Source organism: Aphelocoma coerulescens, chromosome 7, assembly GCF_041296385.1.
Source record: "Aphelocoma coerulescens isolate FSJ_1873_10779 chromosome 7, UR_Acoe_1.0, whole genome shotgun sequence".
NCBI lineage: Eukaryota > Metazoa > Chordata > Aves > Passeriformes > Corvidae > Aphelocoma > Aphelocoma coerulescens.
Window position 1 is genome coordinate 5,020,549 of NC_091021.1, and position 13,391 is coordinate 5,033,939.

A 13,391-nucleotide genomic window follows, 5' to 3' on the forward strand; every position below is an offset into this window, starting at 1 on the left:
TCAAAGCTACTCATTAGTTGTGTTACTGTGTGTCAGCCCTTTTAATAAAGAAAAAGTGCATTCTTTCTTCACCAAAATACAAATACAATAGAGATAATGTCACTTCCCAAGGAAGGGGTATTTAAAACTAGAGTGATGCTTGTGCCTACTAATTAAAAGTTATGAAATCTGTAAAAAATGGGGTTTCTAAGCCAGATTTGAATGACTTTGCCATTGTCACTTGTAACTGAGGTCTCTTTGATAAGGCATACAGAAAGCCCTTGTATGTGTCCTTGCCTTCCCCTATTAACCTTTTGAGCAGGTAGTGTAGTGAATATGCTGTTTCTGTGATGCCACTCTCATTCATATATGGTCTAGGAGGCCACCAAGGGCTTAGTATTTATACATTTTATTCAGAATTTAAACACCCTATTTATTTAAAAAGTTTTAAAATGAATTCTAAGTTCTGTACACTTCCGCATGTGTTTCTGGTATGGCTGTAGAAATAGATTGAGTGCTAGTCAGTCCTTGCAGCTCAGACAGAGCCTCTTTTGTCATGTTGCAGCACAAAATGTTACACAGATTCTTAATGCACTTGACCTCAGTTCCATCTAGATGATGTATCACAGACCAAAAAAAGCTGTTAAAGGAACCTTTTAATATTGCTAAGTCAAATGGCTCATTTCAGGAAACACTGGAAAAAATGGTGTTTGTGCAGTCTTTGTGGCAGCCTTCTGCATACATATTACAAAGCAGTCTTTAATTATGGAATCACATTATTACTTGTTTCCGCAGAACTCCTGCCTCATTAAGTGCATGTTCCTCCATTTGGAACACCACTTGGTGCTTTTGCTTTTCTCCTGTACTTTTAGAACAAATCTTAATTCTTTCTGTTTTCTGCAAACTGTGTAAGACTGCCCTGAAAATACAGACTTTCCTATATCAGTCATTCTTAAATTATCTTGCTTGTTTAAGAAGTCATATTTCAGAGCCCTGCAGTAAAATGGATGGGCGCTTTCACTGTAGAGGGGGAAAAAGTCATTTAAAGTCCAAGTAACTTTACATGTAGGTATCCAGTTGAAGCTGCTTGCGGTCACTGTGGAGTCATCAACACTCTGCTCTGGCCCTGTGTGAGTAATTTGGGCATGGAGAAGGGGGTTGATTACCAGAACCTGGCTAGAGGTGGGGAAAGAAACAGTTGTCTAAACTGTGCATCAGGAAACTGGAATTTAAACTGCTCAGAAAACTTAACTTTAACTTTTTCTTTCCTGGAATGTCAGAGTCTTTTTACTTTATTCAAGATTGATATATCACCCTCTTTGAGTGTTAAAAGCTTAGGTTACCAAAAATTGAATTGATTTGTTATCTAGTTAAAATAAAATTCCCCAAAGTAATCCTTCATGTGTGTGACATGTAGAAACTCCAGAAGAACTCTCACTGATATCTGATAGGAATGCCTTAAATTAAACTTGATTTTTAGAAGTGAGTGGCATTAATCTCTGTATTATTGAAGCTTTGCATTGTATTCTTTGATTTGCTGTTTCTTGAAAGGAAGCTGCCTATGGTGGTATTGAAAGAGGGGTTTTTTAGCTATTAAAGCTTAACTAGTGCTGCTCCTAGACTTTTCAAAGTTGTGAGCCTGTTTGACGAGAACTCTTCGCATCAGGTGAGACTGTGATGAATGTCATCTGACTTGAGGTCTGTAAATGCTTCTGAAGATTTTATAGGGAACTTGCAATAAATAACTTAATTTCTCTGTGCCTCAGTAACCCTTCTGTTCTGGGATGACTAATCCTTTGGCTGTATGGTACTAGAGTTGGGAAGGTGAAGATTGTAGACTAGGAGGTGTTTGGACATTAAAATAGTAGGGGCCTGTAAAGGAGAAGGGAGACTGTTCATTTAATACTTTCTCTTGAAAAGTTGTGATTGGCAGGGCTGAGTGTGGTGATCTGGTTGGAAAGCGGTGGTCACTGGTGAAGCTCCAATTGACTTTGTGGGCTCAGGATCACATATGAGAGTAACAGGAAAAACACTTGAGGATTTGTTTAGGGAGTGAATGGGAACGTGTAGATTCTCAGCAGAAGAAAGCAAAGATACTTTTCAAGCATGTTTTCATCACTACGGAGAAAAGAATATCTCACTTTATGGTTTCCTGACGCAAGTGTCCAAGATGGATCCTTAACTCCTGTGAACTGGTGGCATTTCCTGGCATTTTGATAGAGCTATGCTGATCTGTCCTAGCTAGAACTCAGGCCTTTGAGTATGAAATCTGGTGGAAGAAGAAAAAAGTTTCAGGCAATTTTTTTCCTCATAGAAAGCTTCCAACCATGTTAACTCTTACAGTGTTGCTGCCAATAAACTGAAAATTTGTAAGAGCAGATAATAAAAGGATATGGTTTAATGTTACTTGCAACTGGATAAACTGACGAAACTCCTGAAAATCAGAACTGCTATGAGAGAGGCATTGCCTGTGAATGAAAATGTGGAACAATTAAAAATTTGCAGGCTCATACTAACAGAACCTTGTCATGAGGATAAAGGAATTACTTGAATAGGAGCAGTGATAGCAACACTGATCTCTCTTGAAAGTCAGGGTTTTTTGTTTGTAACATATTTTCTTGCAATGTTGGTACTCTTGCAGGGTTTTGAGTTGCACCTTTGAAAATGTGTTCAAACATTAAAAAATGGATAACAGGATCAGTTAGAAAACCAAACAGAAGCGTTGAGGCTCTTTCACTGCAGAAATACTGGCAGCACTCAGTATACTTATCGTGTGAATTCCTGTCCCTGAAACTGGAAGATTAAAGTTGAAAGGGTACATGCTCCTGGAAAACTAGGCTCTTTGCTCCCATTAAAAGTGTTGAATGTGTATCTGCTCCTTTTTTGCGCAGCAGGGAAGGTGCCTTACAGATCTGTTATGTTACTGCCTCTTCAGTTCTGAGCCGTAGATCATTTCTCATGTGTAAACAATCTCAAATATTCTGGGGGCTGAGCCGTAGATCATTTCTCATGTGTAAACAATCTCAAATATTCTGGGGGTTTTAGAACTCATTAAACTTTCCATTTCACTACAAGTGGTAAGAGAGGCTATCAAAAAGTATCATAGCAGATGAAGAATGGTCCAAGTTCAATTAAAGTGAGCACTGAAATTTCTGTCTTTTTAAGGAAATGGAAGATGATTCTCTTCTTCTTCCTTCACACAGACTGCAGTGAGCAGGCTGCTGGACCAGGAGGCTTCAAATGTGAACCCCAGTCCAAAATGTCAGTTAGCTGAGTGTACCTTCAGGGCCAAGGCCTTCAGAGTGCAGCCACAGCTCCTGCAGCTCAGCTTCATCACATGCAGGTGGGTGAACGACCAAAATCTTGGACTGTCCAGTGTCTTCAGTGAGCAGGTCAAAGAAAGGTAAATGCACAAGACTGGAAGAAATTGCAAGAGATACAATGCAGACCTTGGTTGTGGAAGCAGGTTCCCTGAGATAGCTCTATCCTGTTTACCTGTTTCTTTTTGACTGTCCAGTGAAGGCAATTTACAGCTTCAGAGGGTTCCTAATTTAGTTAGATTGTCCTAAATCACCTTTGCAAGTCTTTCAGATATGTTGAACAACTGCTAGCTTTATACTTTGGAGGGTTATTCCTTGGCTAAGGCATGTCTGTGTGTCAGACAATAGTTAACAGCATGAGTTAACAGTATGATGTCTCTGACAGAAGAGCTCTGGAAAACCTATTAGGAGCCACCTAATCAGTGGAAGCTGAATATTCAGTTGTTCACTTTGCTATTACTGTGGGGTGTGACTTGCCTCCACCTAAGAGTCAGCACATCAGAGAGGAATGTGGGCTTGCACTACAGCTCCTGCTGAGAGTGTTATGTACTTGGACTCGGCCTGTTGGGTCTCAACTAAGATGTTGGTGGATGAAGCTCTGTGTAGAAACATTTTCTTTTTGCTGCCTCTGCAGCAGCACTACTGCACACTTTGAATCAGTGAGTTTCATGGCATTGATTTTGGATGATTTTGGATGTGATGAAATACTTGCAAACACTCTCAGCTCAGTGTTTTCTGGCTGCTCACATTAAAGCATTGCAAAGAAGTGAGCCTCAGGCTCACTAACCCTAACCCCCTGAGTGCTCATTCAACCCTACCCCCCACACCCCCCCCGATTATAGCATGTATGTGCTGCCCTTTTCCAGTAAATATGCTATATTGTAATAGAAAACTAGGTCAGACCAGTTTGTTTTGGTTGGTTCTCTACAGAAGTAGATTTGCTGATGTGGGCCATCTGTCTTTCAGATATTATAATTAATTCACAGTTTGTTTTGGTAGTCTTAGTTAGGCTGACAGGTCTCCAGTTCCCTGTGTGGCTATCATCCTCTTTCCTTTTTATGGTGGTTAGTGTTTCTGCACTTGCTTTCAGGCATTGCTTTAGGTCTTCCCCCATTTCCTATGAGTTCATGGTGTCAGTGGTTTCATCTATTAGTGTGTAGTTGGTTTCAGTCGTTGGTTAGGGGTTTTTTTTAATGATAAAAGATTTGTAGTAAGATTTCATCTGTTTAAGTTGACTTACCTACATGAGTCCCTTCTTTGAACATATTCCTCTGGTCAGCACTGTAGTCAGTTGATGTCCCAGCTTTGTTTTACCATAAAATAGTTTTTCTCTGTATCTTTATTCCACCTTTAGCAATTTTCTGCACTTTCTTGGCTTCCTATGAAGGAACTGACCTGTCTGGAGTTGCTTAAAAATCTTTTTTTCTTTGGGATTCACTGCCCGTAATCTGCTCTACTTGTTCCTTCCTTATATTTGAATAGTTGATGTTATCATTTCACGATTACCATTACCCAATCCATCTTCCACCTTCAGATTTCCAAGCAGTTTCTCCCTTTTACCAAACCAGCTCCATCTTCTGAAGTGAACCGTCCCCAGGGTGTTGGAGGATGCATCCAGTTATGCCAGTGAATTTTTTGGATAAGCTCAGTTATTTTTATAGTACATGCCCATCTCTTGGGGCAGGTGTGTACTGAAAGATGGAAAATACTGGGCCATTTCATATTCCTATCAGATGTTACTGGAAAGCAGTTAGTGAAAGACTTTGGTAACCAGAGCTGTCAGTGTGACTCCTTGCTAGAACACTGACTTAACATAAAATCTGACAGCATTAACAAATGCCACTGTAGTTACAGGAAAGGGGTAGATAATTTTGTTCATGGTAGACTTTAAAGACAGCTCCTGATTTTATCATCCAGCAAATATTCAGAAGTCAAAATGCCAACATGTCTCAGTGCTAATCTTGTTTTCTCTGCATCAAGCAGTTGGCATGGTATTTTATTATTAGTGTTTTCCAGAATGTGTCCCAGGTGTTCACTCTCAGCTGCATGAGTCAGGGCTGTGATCTGGAAAATCTTGATGTTCCTAAAGTGGAGTTAACTGAGTGTAACCGTAGCAGGAGTGTAAATAGGTGTCTGGTGTTTCATGGCCATTTTAGCAACAAGTCTGTTTCCCTTTTATTATAACCACAGATGATAGGATGAGTCTGGAGTCTCTAAGGAGTAAATAATTGTGGGCCAAGCTGTAAAAATGCTGGAAATTCTGCTTGCTGGAGGTGCCAGGGTTGTGTGCTTGTCCATTATTTGCTCATCAGAAGCTTGAGGAAAGGGATCTTGCTGGTACCATTCCTCCTTGTCTCTTGGTTTGGATATGAACTGGGAGCTCCTCAGAGATTGGAGGGTGCTGAATGAGGTTTTGCTCAAGAGGGGAATATTATGTATGAGTTGTTACATGGTTGTGTTTTGCTGACCATTACTAACAGTGTCTGGACAAGTAGCATCTTCCTAAAGAATGCTGAATCTTTCATGCATGGCTCTGCACCTGGGGGTGGGACCTTAGAAAAATCTCATTTAGCAAGTCTAACAGGCTCACAGCTATTTTCTTCTCAGATGTATGGAATTAACCAAAGATAATAAGGTCCACTCCTGGCCAGTATATTGTAAGAAATGACTTTTCATTTGCTGGTGTTGAGAGAAAAATAGAAATAGTTGAGCTTGACTTTACTTCTGCTGTTCTCCTGGTTACACCTCCATCTTCATCCTCAGTTATGACAGCAGTGTGCTGTAGAGACTTAAGTCTTTTTCTGCTTTCATAAAGTTGCCCCATGCTTAAAAGAAGGAGGTAGGGATGGGGTCCTTGCTTTCTGCTCATGATTCAGCCTCTGCTTCCTGTTAACTTTGGCAAGACACTGAATCTGTCCTTTTCTACCTTTCTGTGAAAGTAAATGTTTTCTTCTCTAGCTTTGGTAAAGTCAGAGATGAGAGTCCCATTCCTTTCAGTGAAAACCCTTATGCTTATGAGTACAGTGAGACATAGCAACATTCACTAGAAGTACAAGTTGCTTTTATTCCTGCTGACATTTATCTTCTCCCTATCTTTCCCCTGTGAAGCAATGAGTATCTTGAATAGCTTTGTCCAGCTGTGAGTTTTGTTACCCACATTTTGGCAGAAATTAGTTCTGCAGGTAGGGTGTGTGATGATTGAAGATGATGGGCTGGAAAATGGTCCATTTGTTGGCTGTTGACTTGAAGCTGGGTAGGGAAGTCTGTACTTCTTCTTTCTCAGGCAATTCAGTGCAATTTGTAAATGCCAACAATTTGCACTTTATAGGTGCTTCTCCCTTGCCTAGCCATTCCCAGGATTTGCAAAGCAGTAAGTAGTCCTCATTTATGCCATTGCGATGATATACTCATTGTAAGATATGGTTAGTAACTCAAGCACAAAGCAGTTAAGGACATGCCCAGGGTCCTGCAGTAAAACAGCTGTAGCACCAGAGAATTCTCCTCTGTGACAGCTCAACAGCACTTCCCTGTTGCAGGCTTTCTGTGGTACATGATACCACGTTACCTGATACTGAATTAATAGGCCCCACCAGTCTGGTCTGCAGCTTGTAAGCACATCATTTGTTACTGTGCAGCTTAACTGTGAGATTCCTGGCAACAAGTAAGCTTTTGGCAAATTAGGTTGTATTATCGACATTGTTTATTTGCTGACTCCTTGTACTTAGGGCTGTTGCTGTTAGTGTCTTTCCTAATTTTTGGCAAATCATCCCCAGTGAATCTAGATACATGAAAGGCCTCTGCCTTCAGATCATCTTTTTTCTGTAAAGAAGGAAAGGGTTTTATTGTTTCTATGAAACTCTGATCGTAATGGACACCATAGTGTAGCCCGTACTTCAGAGGAATCAGCTTTTCCATGGATATTCACTTTATACGAAAACAGGCATTCTGAAGGCCTGGGCTCTTTGGTAAGACATGGTGTGATGCAAATCAAGGCATGTAAGCTATAATGGCAAGAGAGGTTCTAGTCACCAGAAAAGAGAATTTGGTATAACTTTGCGCATTTACTAAAAACGGAGAAGGAAGGCATTTTGTTATTAACATGTTGCAAGTCATGAGTCTTTAATTCATATAATAAAATTAAAGCTTTTCCCTTTAACAGCTGCGACTAACTGAGAGCTTTTTTTTCAGATTGTGGAAACCTGAAATAAAATTACCTGTGACTGACAAGGTGACAACACCACCACAAGGTGGGTCTTCTGTTTTTGTTGGTCTTGTATCAGTCATTCCAGGGCTCCAGAAATGTTGTGCGTCTTGACTTTACTGAGATGGATTGCCTAATGAATCTCTGGGGCTTGTTCAAACAAACCCAAGTAGTTTGACAGGACTCCTCCTATGCTTGCATGTACATGAGTTATGTATTGTAATTGTGTTCTAAACAAAGAAGATACGTACATTTTCTGGGCTGTACGGTGAAGGTGTTTATGGCACAGAGGTGGAAACAAGTGAAAATAAAAACTCACTGGGGTTTTTGCCAACTTTTTTGTGTAGACATCTGTTTTCTGTAGGAAATGTCCTCTTGTCAATGAGAGTTGAACTATCCAAAAGGCTTCTGCTGCTGAGCACAAGCACTGCAAGTTGAATCTGTAATGTGGCATTTTTTTCTTCTCACGCTTCAAATTTAGGATTCACATTTAGGAAAAATGTTCCAGGACATGTGCTGATTACTTGTGTGTCAGTCACTACACGCTCACCTTGTCTGACGATTTGTTGCTCTGTTTTGTTGCATTGTTTTATTGAGGTTGTTTATGGGATATGCAAATTTGCAACACAGCCAGATGCAAAGAGATGCTGATCCCAGGATTTCCCACTTGCACTCCTGGTATTATCTGTTCGGAGGGGAGTTTGTGTAATGGGTACAGACGGCTTTTAGTTATTTGAACGACTCAAGTGAAAAACAGCACAAAGAGAGCTGGTAAATAACATTTTCCCTTTATCCAGTGGTTGTTGGAAGAAGAATTACTTGGTCATTCCTTTTCCAAGAAAGGTTAAATTTTCAAGCACCAGGTTTATCTGGTGACACTGCACAGTCATGATGAAGTTGGATTTTGTTCTGGGGTTTGGTTTTTTCTTTTTCTGTAGTTGGTTCTTGTCTGTCTTCTTTCTAGGGCGGGAGAATGGAGTAAAAACTGGGACATGTGTTGCCTGCATCTGTGTGCTGGGGGCAGTTCGTGGTCACAACATTGATGCTCTTAACTGCAGTCTCACATTTCTCTCTTAGAGGTCATAGTTTTTTCCTTCATGTGAAGGCATGAGTCTTTCTGGAGTATGTATCCACAGCCTGAGTGAGTGGCAGTATTTCAATGCAGAGCAACAGTCTCTCTGCTGGGTATTTCAGAGTGTGTTGCTTGTCACCAGCTCTGAAATACTGCTTTATAGCTGTGATGGGCTGCAATGCAGATGTACCACTTGTATTTCTCAAGGTGTTTTAAAAAACTGCCACAGTCATGTAAGCCTTCTCTCTTGCAGTGAGAGAAACAGGTGAGATGTGAGAATTTATCAGCAAGGCTCCTGTTGTCATCATTCTTGAATGGAAACTGCCAGGAGCCCTGCTCATGGTATTAATCCTTATCCAGTGAGAAGAAGTCTAGCTTTGATTTCAGTGAGTACAAGATGTTTCTTTTATCTGCTGCTTGTCAGCCTCTGTATGTCATTGAACTTGAATCATTAGGCAAAAAGTTAAATGGTCAGGAAGAGACAGGTCTGTCAAAGCTGTAATAAGGCCAAATCCAAAAATTTTAATAGGAAGGAGTGATTGAGGATCTGAGCTAAAAGTGTAGACAAAGCTGTTTGGTGGGTTCTCTTCGTGAAGAGCAACAGGGAAGTCGAGGAGAGTTCATTCTGCACTTCACTTCACCTGTGCTAGTCTGAGCTTCAGTAGTCTTTGTGGCAGGGTTTGAATGCACTTGTCTGTTCTTACCAAAGATTTATCACAGTTGATGTGTGTAACCAGGAAATTCAGAGCAGGGTGGTGAACTGTCAGCTGAAAGGGGTAGGTAAACTGTCTGCTCTTAGAAGTGAGTAGTAATCCAATTCTTCCAGCGCCTAGAATATTGTTACTTTTTGGCTGTATTTGAGCTGCTCACAGTTTATCAATAGAAGCTGTGTTCTTGCATAAACAGAGAGCAAAAGACCTCCTTGTAATTAAATAATCAGTTGTCTAAATCTCATTTTATTAAGCTGAACACACGGTACAGACTAGAGAAGCGGTCCTGCACCAAGGCTGTTTAAACATAACAAACTTATAAAATTTGATTAGATTTTGTTCTTCTCTTTCTGTCTTCTCCATGTGAATCTAAGGCACATGCAGATCATGCTCAGCTCTCTTTTTTTGTCTTGATTGTCTTCCTTGTAACCCTCTCTTAGGCTTTTACACAACCCACATAATGGCACAGAGAAGCTCTTCACCCATTTATTGGTCTCACTCTGTTGCATCACTTTCTAACTGCCCCAAAGCACCTTCTTGCTCATCAGGCAGCAGTGTATCTTTCACAAAGGAATGAAAGCAAGACTGTTTGTCTGAGGCTTGTCTCTGCAAGCTTAGGCATGTATTGAACATAAATATTACCTAATTTTTCACACTTGAAGGGCAATAAAACCCAAATCCTCAAAAGAAAGCATTAAGTGTAAGCACAACTGTTGTGTTTTACTGAGAACCTGGAAAAAAAAAGGCAACAAAAAGATGGGCTTATTTCTTATCAGAATATTTCACAGGAACAGCCTAAGTGTATGTAATGGTACCAAAGCCTGTACTAATTCATGGTGAATTTCCATGTGGTTTGAACAAAAAACAGAAGAGAATTTTATCAAAAGCCAGAAGACCTGCATTGCCTAGCCTAACATTAGACCCTTGTATGTCACTACTGCTTGCATGCAGTGTGCTTATTCTGCTCTCCTCCTGCAGAGAGCAGAGACTGTAGATGAGCATCTCAGGAAGCTGGGAAGGTCACATATGATTGAACCATTTTCTGAAGAACCTCTCTCTTTCCACTGAATCATGAAAAAGAATATATAGAATGAAAGAACTGAGTGAGCTGGTGTTCTTAGAAGCCCTGTAAACAGATAGAGCTAGCTGAACATTAGCCTTTGTTTTTAAAAGATACAAGAACTGGCATCACCACTTATACCATGGAGTCTTTTGTACTTCCATCTTTAAATTGCTGCTCTTTTGGGCTGTTTCTCTTGTATAAGTGATCTGCTGTAGCCCAGCAAATAAACAATTCTAATAAGGCACCTGATCTCTTGGAGAAATCTGAGTTTCATTCTACCAGGGTATACTGGTTCTCTAGTTCCCAGTATAAGATTATGCACCTCAAGTTGTTTTGCAGATGTGCTCACAGGTACACACCATTACCATTCTCTCCTACTGTACTGCTAGGAACAGAAAGCGTAAAGGGATTCAGCAGTTGAGATTGCTCCCACGGCAGAGGTTCCTGAGGAGAGCAGTGTCATGTGTGGAACTGAGGAGTGAGAACAGTCCACATGGTCAAACATTAGGATGTTATCCTTGGGCCCTCCTTCTTTCTCTGTGACAGGTTTTCTGTATTAAATTCTCCTTGTGCTAAAATTAAAAAAAAAAGAAACGAGAAAGCCAGACTTACCTGTTGAAGGCATTGACATTACATCCAACACCCTTTGGTTTGATGGCTGCTAGATGCCTTAGAGAGAGAATCATGTGAGGCAGAAGCTATTTGGACTAAGCCTTCACTATTTATGTTGAAGTCGTAAGCAACTTGAGCTTGCTCCAAAAGGATCCAACAGCATTCCAGCTGATTGGAAGTGCTCCTTGTCTTATTGTTCCAAGTTCCCCTCTTGTAAGAAGGAGCCCTCCAGCAGGGTGTGGGGCAGAGGGAGAGAGAGTTTCTCCATGTAGCATTCTCCTCTAGTGTTTGCCCCCAGCAGCGCTTTGCTGGGATGTGCAGCACACTGTCTTGCACTCTTAGTGGGCAATCCTGTTAGCCCTGGCCAGTGGGAGGGCTGTGATCCAGCCTCTATGCTGCTGAGTTAGAAAAACACATGACCTGGGCTGCATCCAGCAGTTGAGGATGGAGGCCATCAAGCTGTGACATTAACCAGCTCTGGCTTCTGGCCTTGCAGAACTGTGTGATGCTCCCTGTGTTCGTAGGTGGAAAAGCAGGAAAGATGTTGGTGTGATGTCTTCTTCCCCAGAAGCTTGTGGGTAGGATGGGGACCAAGGAACCCCTAAGTGCTGTATCAGGGAGGGAAAAGGAGTGGGAGGTGATGAATGAAGGTGGTGGCTGTAGAATTTTTGCAGACAAACCAGTTGGCACCCATATGACTCTGAACCAGATGTGCTTGTAGTATGAAAGTCTAACAGACCAGATTTCTCATTGGCATGGCTCTACTGAAGTCATCACAAGTATGTTGGTATTGCACAGCAGCAGAACTGGGTTGTTGGTTTAGTTTCGTTCAGGTGCATCTGGGCATTTGGGTTACATGTCTAAACTCCTCTTGCTCAAATGATCTGAAGCCTGAGATTATGAATATACAGAAATAGGCGTTCTTTTAAGGGCCACTTTACTTTTCGTTCTCTGAGAGTACGTATGATGTATAAAGATGCAGGTTTCTGAGTAATAACAAATGCCTGGGTTAACATTCTACCAAACACCAGATGTGAAACCCAGAGGCTAGCAAAGTATTTATTGAGGGAGTATCTGAGGAAACTGTTCTTATTGATGCCAGCAGCTCCTGAGTGCTAGTTAGTTAATCAAGTAAGTGTTTGTGGGTTGTTTTTTAATGACTAATTCCATTGCCAGCAGTGTCTTCAGTAAAAAAAAGGAAAAATGGAAGGAACAGGTGGCGCACACAACTTTTTTTTTAAAAGGAAACAGCGTATTGTAGAACTGCAAGCGTCTGCTTCTACTTAATGCTTAGTCTTCAAACACTCTGAGATGCCATTCATTTAGTGGAATAAATTACTATACCAGCTACTAGGCCCTTAAAATACTTTTTAACCTTATTTTATTCAGTGGGGCAAAACCACATTCCTTATCGCCTCCATCATACCATACCAGGAGGCTGGAAGGCAATAGGATAAATAGTTTTGATTAGATCCTTCTCCAGAGCAAAAAGTAGGAGTTTTAACTTCCATGGGAGTAGGAGCCAGACCTTTTTTTTGTGATGGGCACCAGTGACATCATCTGAGACAGTCTTGATGAAGAAATGTTGTGCTCTTTAATTCTAACCTGAAAGGTTTAAATAAGGCCAGACAAATCTCTTTAGAGATAGAAAACATCTTTTATGAGATTATTTGATACAGCAGGAAAAATAGATAAGTTTGCAGGTGAATGGTGAAGACCAGGATAAAAGTTTCTATTCCTGAAAGCTTTTCTGGTGTGTGGTTTTTTTTCCCTGCCTCCCAGGTGTAGGAGATACTATCTTTATATACAAGATTTGCTTCACTTACAATCTTTGAAAATAGTGGCTGTAATGCCTTTACATCTCCAATGTCTTTTATTATTGGTGGGGAGAGAGCATTTCAGTGTGTGTAGCACCCAGAGGTAGAAGCTTTTCTGTTGCTTAGGGCCCCAACTCATAACCTGTTCATAGATTTTTATCTCTATTTCTTATGTCTTCACAGGTTTCTGGGCACATAACCACTTAACAAGTGATATGTCCAAAGTCTTTCTTCCATAAAGTCACTCATAGTTTTTTTTCTACTGGTACCCGTAGCAACAGGACCAGGGTTAAAGCTATTCAATCTGATAGGACCATGTGAAGTGTCTCACTGAAGCTCTGCCTAAAGTCAGTGTCGGATTTTCCAGTGTGGCCAGGTCTGTAAGAGAACAGGGTTGACATCCCGAGGAAAAAAAGATTACAGTCATAGGAAGAATCAGTTATTTTTCTTCCAGTTCTTAAATGCTGTAGGCATAAACATGCCTCATCATCTAAAGGTAATACAGGTAATAAAGGTAATCCTTTTGTGTTGCTTCTCACCTTGGAAGCATATGGTACTAATGGGAAGCCATTCACCAAATTCTTGATTTTCAGGCTTTGAAAGGTGGACTGTAGAAT

General features: G+C 40.8%; 1 protein-coding gene across 16 annotated transcripts in view; it reads left to right on the forward strand.

Moving 5' to 3' along the window:
* Positions 1-13,391, forward strand: part of MAP2 (microtubule associated protein 2) — a 246,983-nt gene that overhangs the window by 51,783 nt on the left and 181,809 nt on the right. For 6 of the 16 annotated variants that reach the window (XM_069021825.1, XM_069021827.1, XM_069021826.1 and 3 more), the window contains exon 2: positions 7,488-7,546. The exons of 8 other annotated variants lie outside the window; for them this stretch is intronic. The gene's annotated coding sequence lies outside the window, so the exon portion shown is untranslated. Of the gene's footprint in view, positions 1-3,350; positions 3,383-7,487; positions 7,547-13,391 lie in introns of those variants that run through there. 2 more of the 16 variants (XM_069021832.1, XM_069021831.1) reach the window with 2 other exon arrangements.